Source organism: Nicotiana sylvestris, chromosome 9, assembly GCF_000393655.2.
Source record: "Nicotiana sylvestris chromosome 9, ASM39365v2, whole genome shotgun sequence".
Classification (NCBI taxonomy): domain Eukaryota; kingdom Viridiplantae; phylum Streptophyta; class Magnoliopsida; order Solanales; family Solanaceae; genus Nicotiana; species Nicotiana sylvestris.
The window spans coordinates 109,929,320-109,939,070 of record NC_091065.1 but is presented as its reverse complement, the minus strand read 5'-3'; positions in this window follow the sequence as shown (position 1 = coordinate 109,939,070).

The window sequence follows — 9,751 nt, the reverse complement described above, 5'->3', positions numbered from 1 at the left end:
GGAACGCGAAGCACGATTCAGCTGCTTCACCTAGATGCTCTACACGAACGCGAGACCATCTCATGAACGCGATGAATATTTTCTCTGCAACACAACAACAGAAAATCTGCAATCTTTCCAAGTCCAAAAATGACCCGTTGAGCATCTGAAACACACCCGAGGCCCCCGGGACCTCAACCAAACATGCCAATCAATCCTAAAACATAATTCAAACTTGTTCCAACCTTCGGAAGGCTCAAGACAATATTAAAACACAAATTTAACATCGGATTCAAGCCTAAGAACTCCAAAAACTCTCAAATTGTGCTTTCAATCAAAAAGTCTATCGAACGTCGTCCAAATGACCTGAAATTTTGCACACACGTCATATTTAACACTACGGAGCTACTCTAACTTCGGGAATTCCATTCCGACCCTTAGATCAAAATCTCACAATCAAGCCGGAAACTTCAAAAATTCAAATTTCGGCCTTTCAAGCCTAAATTAGCTACGAACCTCCAAAATACAATCCGAACATGTCCATAAGCCCAAAATCACCCAACGAAGCTAATGAAAATGTTGGAATTCCATTCCGAGGTCATCTTCACACTGCTCCGACTACGACCTAAATTTTACAACTTAAACTCTCATTTAGGGACTAAGTATCCCAAAACTCTCCGAAACTCCAAATAAATCCTCCCGACAACTCACAATAGCAGAAACAAATACGGGGAAAATAGTTAATAGGAAATTGGGGCGTTAATTCTTAAAACGGACGGCCAGATCGTTATAATAGTTAAAAAGATATAGTTAAAATGAGTTTACGAACTCACCTTCTTTGTGTGAACAACTGAAATAGGTGATAGTGATTGTTGGTAATCGTCCATTTAGTTATCAGAAACCTATCACAAAAGAGGAAGATTACTACAATTAAAAGAAAACTAAATTACAAGATTGTCTTAAAAACAATAAATTTTTACTAAAGAGCACAATATTTTTTACCTGCTCATTACCAAATAATTTCCTATTTGAGCCAATAGTAATACCCAAAGACTCTAGATATGCACCTATAGCCAACTTTACTTTATTGTCTATTTTTGCTTCCATATCATATTTTTCCCCATCACTTTTATTTTTTCTTTTGCTTCAAATAACTTTTTCTCCTTCGCTTCTATTTCTTCTTTTGCTTCAGACAATTTTTCATCCATCTCAATTCTTATAGCGGAGGTAGCCTTTTCAACTTCTATCTCAACCCTTCTATCAAATTCTCTTTGCTCAGCCTATGATCATTTATATGCAGGTCCATAAACAAAACTTGGAGCTGCTCCTTTTCCTAGAGTTAGAACATTTCCATGAGTGTCTGGTCCCATAACTTGGGCACTTCCAGGGACATTTAACTCAAAATACACCTTAGAAAGTTCATCCATTTCTTTCTTTTGGAAAGAAAAGGTAAAACAATAAAAAGTAAATAAAATTTTATATTCGAAAGAAAGTAATTTTATATTCATAAAAAATGAGAATTTTCCATAGTTTCATCATCTATCTCATTTGCTGGTTGTTTATTCTTTCTCGTATGTGTTTCTTTGAACACCTCGATACGACCTGGTTTTACACCATTCTTCTATGTCATCTGTTTAAATAATAAAAAATATGTTGCAAATATATTAAAGAAAATAAGTATTGATATATAAATTTGTACAAAGCTTATAGTAAACATGGAATACATTATCTGTAATTTGAGAATGACTTTTTCTTCCTGGTGTTTGTGGCATAGTCAACTTCCTTCGACTTTATTTGTTCCTCTCGCTTTTTTCCTAGAAAAGTTACACATAATTTATATATATTAGAGATAATTCTGCTACACCCTATGTTTTCGTACGTGAGAGTACGTCGTAAGTCAATTGATGTAAGCTTTGAAATAAGATTATCTATGAAAGTACATAAAGTAAGGTAATCATGTTAACTTGGAGGTTACAAATATTTAAGATCATGAAATGTAAGTACCAAGAGGGTTGGAAGGCTTAGAAGCTAAACCAATTGAAGAAAATAAATTCCGTCAAATGTCGACAAGTTGGGAATGTATAACATGTACTTTTGGGGGTGATATTAGGGTGCTTAACATGATAAAGAAGTTATGTTATGCGTTATTTTAGTCTTATGTTAGTTTTGTATTACATTTTGAATTCAAGCAAGTTGGTGAACAAAAAAGTTGGCAAATGTCATCACAAGTTACATTCATAAATATGCTGAAAATTAGGTTAAATGTAGCTGAGCATTTCTCCCAGCGTGCAAGGAATTACGGGATGATCTACCTACCAATTGAAGATCTATGAGTCTAGTTTCCAATAGAGTAAATTGTTCTTTGATACGACATTGAAATAGAGATATATTCACATTTTTGCGAGACTGCGCAGACTGGTAGGTGACAAGTAGATGCATCACCTACTTGCCAAAAGGAGAGGCACCAATTAAAAGCTTCAAGGTCGGACAAAGAGCCTTTTTAAGGGCTGATTTTCTTCAGATATTACACTTATAATAGATAAAAAAATCCGGTGTACACCCCAGCAAAATCCTCCCAAAAATTCAATACAAATCCCTAAATAATTTTCTCTTCTTTTCAAGTTCTAGTTGGAGAAAAACCTAAGGGTTGAAGAATCAAGGTAGGAGCTGAGATATTCACCAAATATGGTAAGTATACTGACCTTTTTAATCCATTTTTTCTGCTCTTAATGTAGAGAAATTCATTCAATAATTGTAAGAACTCACGAGACGGTGATCGAAAGTTGTGAGTTCGAGTTGTTCAACTTGTAGTGGACTGTTTTGTGGGTTATTTCATGTTGTTGTTGGGTTGTCTCTTTTGCTGCTATTTTTGTGGAGTTTTGGAGGAGTAAGTATGTGTAAAAACACCACATAATAGCAGGGTGTTTGGCTGGTCGTCATCGTTACATTTTTGGGTTGTTTGACACTACTATGGTTGTCGTTTTGTGTATGGAGTGATAGGGGCATGTTGGGCTGTTTTATGGTATTTTGTGTTCTTGCGTTGTTAGTGTTATGTCGAAATAGGGGGAAGTAAAGATTATAGGGAATATGCTGCCCATTTTGTTACAAAATAAGCTTGTCGTTCGTTGTGTGATTGTTGTACCTTCCATAACTTGATGATAGTATTGTTATCATTGTTGTAGATTAAGGTGCAACAAGACGAGTTTAACGTGGTTATTTGACATATTGTGATAAGGTATGTTAAGGATAAACCTTTCTTTTATTTTGGCACGATCTAGTAACTACATATGTTTGATAACGAGATATAAAGAGAAGTTCATATCCCTGAATTTATGTACATTTTCCTAGTCTCATAAGTAACAGCATTCTCCCTTGCCGAGACTTCATAATCAGTTTAGTTTTATCTTCTGTCAACCAAGAGATCATAGAGTTTTTATATATATATATATATATATATATATATATATATATACATTATTTTTACTACTATCAAGCTATAATCGATGGGCAGGCCCCTATTGGACAACCTCTGATCAGATGGTGAGTTATATACCGAGTCAACTGTTGCCGAGCGCTTTTGAGCGAGCCCAGAATGGCCGAGATACAGAGCCTAGTATGGTCGCGTGCCTACGAGTGAGCCTACTACGGCAGAGAAGTTACATATATCGAGCCTTATAAGGCCGGACAACTATTTTACTTGCTATATTGAGAGAGTTGAGCCAGTATCAGTAGGTAAGCGTATCTTCAAATTATCTTTGACTCCCGGTTACCTTCAGTTATTATATCATCAGTTCAGTTTTAGCTTTTAGTTATTTTGTTGCCTTACATACTCGGTACATTATTTTATACTAACGTCCCTTTTGCTGGGGATGCTGCATTTTATGCCTGCAGGTCCTCATTGACAGTTGGACAAACCCTCCCAATAGACAGAGTGATAACAACTAGGTCGGGAATCCAAATTAGAGTAAGAATTTGAGAAGTAAATGCGGAAACAATAACAACAAGGAATTGAACAACTAGAATTAAAGAGATGAAAATAAAGGATATGGGACGAATTCAAGGAAAGAATTCCAAGAACTTCCAAGAACGTAAGTTCTATAGCCTTGACAAGATCAAAGTAACAACGTCTTGATTTATGGAAGAAATCAAACGCCTTTACTTAAAAAGCAAATCAAAACAATAGATTCGGATCTTGACCACTTTACGAGTAACTTGAGACAACAATTAATAACTAGTATTAATCGCCTTCTAAGAATACCACAAAGGAATCAAAGATATCATAAAAGAGAAGTAATCTTACTACCTTGAACTAAGAACTAGTAAAGGTTGAAAGATAAATCTCAAAGCACAAGTAACAAAGGTTCAAAAGAACTCTCAAAGTATGATATACTTAATCAATAAATGTTGTATCTTATGAATGAGAAGAACTCCCTATTTATAGGAGTACTAAGTCATAAAAGTCCTTAAAATTAGGTAGGGTGGTTGCTAAGGCATACAAAGTCATTACAATTAGGTAGGGTGGTTGCTAAAGAGTAAGAAAAGTCATTAAAATTAGGTGAGGGCGGCCAAGACCCTTTGGGGCAGATTTGGGCCTTAAAACAACTAGTTTGGGCCATTGGTTTGGACTCCAATTGGGCTCCTTTTGAAACACCCCCTTTTGGACCTCTTTTAAACTTATTTTGAGCCCTTTTTGATGGACTTCAAGGGCTAATTTGGTGACCCAATCTTCCTCCTCTTGGACTTCAATTTGGACCACCATATAATTGTAAAATTTGGACAATTTATTTCCTTTGGTCTTGAGCTCTTCCTCTACAATTGAAAGCTTCTTTATTTGCCATTGAAGTCTAGCAACCTTAGTTTGCAACTCTTTAGCTTGAGATCTTGTATATGGCCTTGGAGCTTCCAAAACTCTATCCTTGTCCTTGATGCTATCACCTAGCCAATTCACATCCTTTATCCTTGAGCTCTTCCTCCCAATTAATAACTTCTTCATTTGCACTTGAAGTCTAATGATCTTGTTTTGTAATTCTTTAGCTTGAACTCTTATTAAAGGCCATCTTTGAGATTCAAAAGCTTCATCCATGTCCTTGAATAGAGTTGAGCTTCCTAGGATGCTATCACAGAGTAAAACATCAGCTTGGTTGGTAAGCTCCACTTCCTCGAAGTTACCAGGTCTAGACATTGGAGTCCATTTTATATATACAAGTTTGACGGGTAGATCGAGGCCCTGTCCTGACCATGGTACAGTTCAGTTATCTCTAGAGGCTTGTAGTTGAATCCTGTATATTCTTATATCAGTAGATGTTCATGGCAGCTCAATCGGCCGACACAGTTCATGGCAGCTTAATCAGCCGACACAGTTATATATATATATATATATATATATATATATATATATATATATATATATATATATAAACTTTTAAATTATATTTACCCCATAATTAAGAGAGTAATTATTTTCGGACAATTTAGAATATGGCCTCATCGGCCTAAGTTGAGGGTTACCCCTCCAGAGTTCAGAGTTGCAGAGTGGTACGCTCGGGCCAAGTACGGCACCGGGTGCTGGCCACGGTTCTTCAAGTTTGGGGTGTGACAAACTTGGTATTAAAGTAGTTTTGTCCTAGGGAGTCTACAATCCATATCTAGTAGAGCCTTGTTTATAGATGTGTTGTGTACCACATTATATAAACAGGAAGCTACAAGGTATTTAAGAGTATGTTACCCTTCTTTCATATCCACACCGTGCTATAGAGCTGAGCCATAAGAGTTCGAGCCAAGACTTATGTTTTCTAATTATAGAGATGCTTGCAATTTGAAAAATTACAGCTAGCCAGAGGGCTAATACAATAGCAGGTAAGGGCACTAGTAGAGAGAGGATTCTTGACAATGTGGCTTAGTTTGAGGCCCTATCATATGTGCATACCAGATGTGCGAATTTCCTACATAAGACGCTAAGACGGGAAAATCTAATATACCCCACGAATAGCAGGCCATGGGAGTGTTAGGAGGTAAAAGTATTAAGTTTCAACAGATAATAAAAGCAAGGTGGAGAAGGGTACAAGGTACCCAGTTAGTGAAGATTATCAGTTTTTAAAATTCAGGCAGAGAAATATAAGTATTTGAGTTACCGTCAACAGTAACAAAAGTATGTACAATTGGCCACACTCATCTTAGTTATGTCCTCTAGAAGCTAACATTTATTGTTTAAGAGAAAGATGGGACATCAGGATCCAGCTGAGGTTAGAGTAACCCAAAATGGTGGATGGATTGTGATCATTAGCTAAAATTTTTGAAGGATAGTGCAAACGTGGTAATAGATCTCCTTGTGATACACCTGGGTGGTGCAATATAGAATAGAACAGTTAGATATGAATACTAGAATGTCCACAAAAATTTCATAAGACAGGCAGTGGAATCTTGAAGGGATAAATTTTTACCTTTGTATGGCTCCCGTCCCTAGTAAAGAGAGAATGCTAGGAGATTCGAAGAGCCAGTGTATAGAGCAAGGGGAGTTAAAAGTGAAAGAATGTTTTGTTGAAGTTTTTAGAATAAGGTAATAAACAAAGATATTTTTGTAGGAGAATATGAAGAGTATAAATGAAGCATTACAAGTAAGATGTGATAAAATGGTGGTAGCAGTAAATCATAATATGATATGATGAAAGAGTCTATAGTCAAATGAAAGAAAAGACAAGAGGTGACAGGACTTGAGACAATAAAAGAGTATAGACCAAAAGTCATATCCTCATTTTGAGAAATAAGTTGGTGAGTCCAATGTGATTACTAGAACAAAAATTTAGACCACCCAGAGTTAGAGAAATCAGCATGGGCTAGTGAACAAGATAAACTGAACATCAATTAGGGATCGAATGATGTGATAATAGTCTACATCAAGAGAATTTCAAAGATCGTATTCCAGCAATAATAAAATGGACAACATAAGAATAACCTTTAAAGGTCATTCATGAAGACACTCCGCTAAAGCAAAAGCTTTGAGCAAAGTTAAGCTTAATGGACTATGTGTGCTAGTTACACTAGGTGTCACCCTCGTGCGTATGGAATTCAGTTATCCTTGGTAGAGAAGGGTTACCGCAAGGCGAGTAAGAGTCAGTGAAGACGTGAAAAGATGCCAAAGATGAAGAGGTAAACCATATATAGGTAAATCTTCATAGTACTAAATGTTAGTACGCCTCTAAATGGGGGAAGACGGTGTGATATGGTAATAAGTCGGAGTTATGTAATTCGAGTAAATATGTAATAGTAAAGAAAGAATGTAGTAAAAAGGCGAAATGAATGCGATTGCATTTACTCAGATCCTACGGATATGCTACGACTCCAGAATATTATGCAAGCAGGATGTTTGGAGAGGCAGTAAGGGTTCCCACAACAGATGTTATTGATAAATAAGTGTGAATGAACATTTGATACATTAGGAGCTAGTGCAAAAGGTAAGTTAAGACAAAATACATAACTCAAGAGAGGTTACACAGAATATAAATATGAACATAGAGTGACGAGTAGTTAGTATTGATTCAGAAAAAGCTTGGTTATGGCTAGACAAGAGGTCTTAGATAAATCAGTAGATCATGCAAGATAGACGTAGTGAAACCCAGCATAGGAAATTCAGTCTCTCATATATGAGATCGTAATCCTTGAGAAATATTCAGATAGGAGTTGGGATAGTAGAAGGTAGAATATAAGTGTTACGGAATTAAAAGAGAGTGCCACTAGGGAGAAAACTGAAATTTCAATTTAGAAGCAACCATATGAGCCCAAGGGCATAGAGGTAAGTAATTAAGGATAATGATAGGCGAGTAAAAACATTAGAAATTTTGTGGGGTATACAGTATAATAAGCTCGCAGCTTTACAAGAGTCAGAGGGTCTTCCCTAAGAACTGCAACAAAAGACTAGCTGACAAAATAAGAAAGAAGGCTTCAAGCTAAGCATAGTGACCTAAAAAGGAAATGATCTGATAACGAAAGTCTCTCCACAACATTGTAAACACTCCATAAGAAAGTGGCACATATCGTGCCTAGTGAACGGAAAAAAGTAGTATTTGAGATTATATTAGTTGCACGAATTTTCCAATAGGTATGTGCACTAAGATAAGCCAAGTACGCATGCACCTAGTGGAAGAACGACCAGAAAAAGTAATTGCTTACTTTTTAAAGAAGGATGAAAAGGTGCGAAACGAATTATTCGATCAATGACCAAGAGTTAGTTACATTATGAATGCACTTAAGATTTCATAGTGTTATCCATGCAGCATATATGTTGACAATGATACAGTTACAAGAGACTCCAGTATAAGTTAAAAGAAAGAATTGAGTCCACATCACAGACAAAAACTTTATTTGCTAGAAGGATATATCATGGATGTTCTATAGCGTCCACGAGGGGCTAAAGTATTAACTAATACCTTGAGCCGCAGATCGTAAAATAGCTTACGCCTACTTAAAGGCTGAGAGAGATGAGGAAACTAAAGAGTTACACCAGCTAAGTAAATCAGGGGTCTCATTCCTAAACCAAGATAATTATAGAAATCATGATTGAGAATATTATAGAATCACCCTTAATATCAGACGTACAAGAGAGGTAGTACAATAGTCATATTGTATAACTGCTCTACGATAAAGCTAGTTAGAAGAGTACTATCCTTATAAGAAGTCAGTATGAAGCTCCCACCGGATTGTGTATACACCAGAGGTTCAAGTTGTGAATGTGAATTCAACCTATGTGGAAGGGAGGTTATGAAGAGACAGAATATGTGATGTGAGATTTAAAGGTAAATAAGGTAAAGGTAATGAAGGTACGAGATACTCAAGGGTAGAATCTTGGTAATAGTCTATGTCACACCTCCTTTTTACTTACACCCCGTAAAGGGTATAAATTCAAGGGAGTTTTTCCAATTAAAGGACAATCGAAACGGGATTTGTTTATTTAAAGATTCGGAGTCGCCACTTGGGATAATTTATGGTGTCCCAAGTCACCGGTTTAAAATCCCGAATCGAAGAATGTTGACTCTATTTACGGCCTGCGAACACAGAAATCCGGGTATGGAATTCTGTTAACCCGAGAGAAGGTGTTAGGCATTCCCGAGTTACATGGTTCTAGAACGGTCGCTTTGATCATACTTGGCTTATTAAATTGTTTACCTACTCACTTTGAAACTTATGTGCTTTCACCTCTTTACCGCTTTCAAATTAAAAATTATCTTGAAACGGGCCACGCGTACGTGTACCCAATTTTTTGGCGTGTAAAAATTATGTCACGCGTACGTGTCCACAATTAATAATGCTTATTATTATTAAGAACGTTTAGCCGAAGTTACGCGAACATATACGCCGATTTATTTTTAAAGAAATCATAATCGTGTCACGCGAATGTGTCCACAACCACGATAGTATTTTAAATGGCCCTAAAGGTTTCTCTACGAATATTCAACTTTGTGAAGGCTATGAACTATATCCTATTCTAATATGGTACGCCTCACATCCAAATGTATAAATTCTTTATTTGAAATTATGGGGCCTTAAACTATTATTATTATTTAAGATGGCATGCTTCGATTATAAAGGAGTTATTCTGAAATCACGTAATTTTGAGCTATTGCCTGTGCGGATATCATTTTCATTAGCTTTCAGGCCTTTGGACCGTGCCTATTGCGAACGAGATTGGCAGCAACGGTCAAATGAGAACTGAGCTTAACTCGGTCCAAGGAATGAACTGCACGCACCCACTCAAAAATGGGCTATGAGTCCAGGCCTA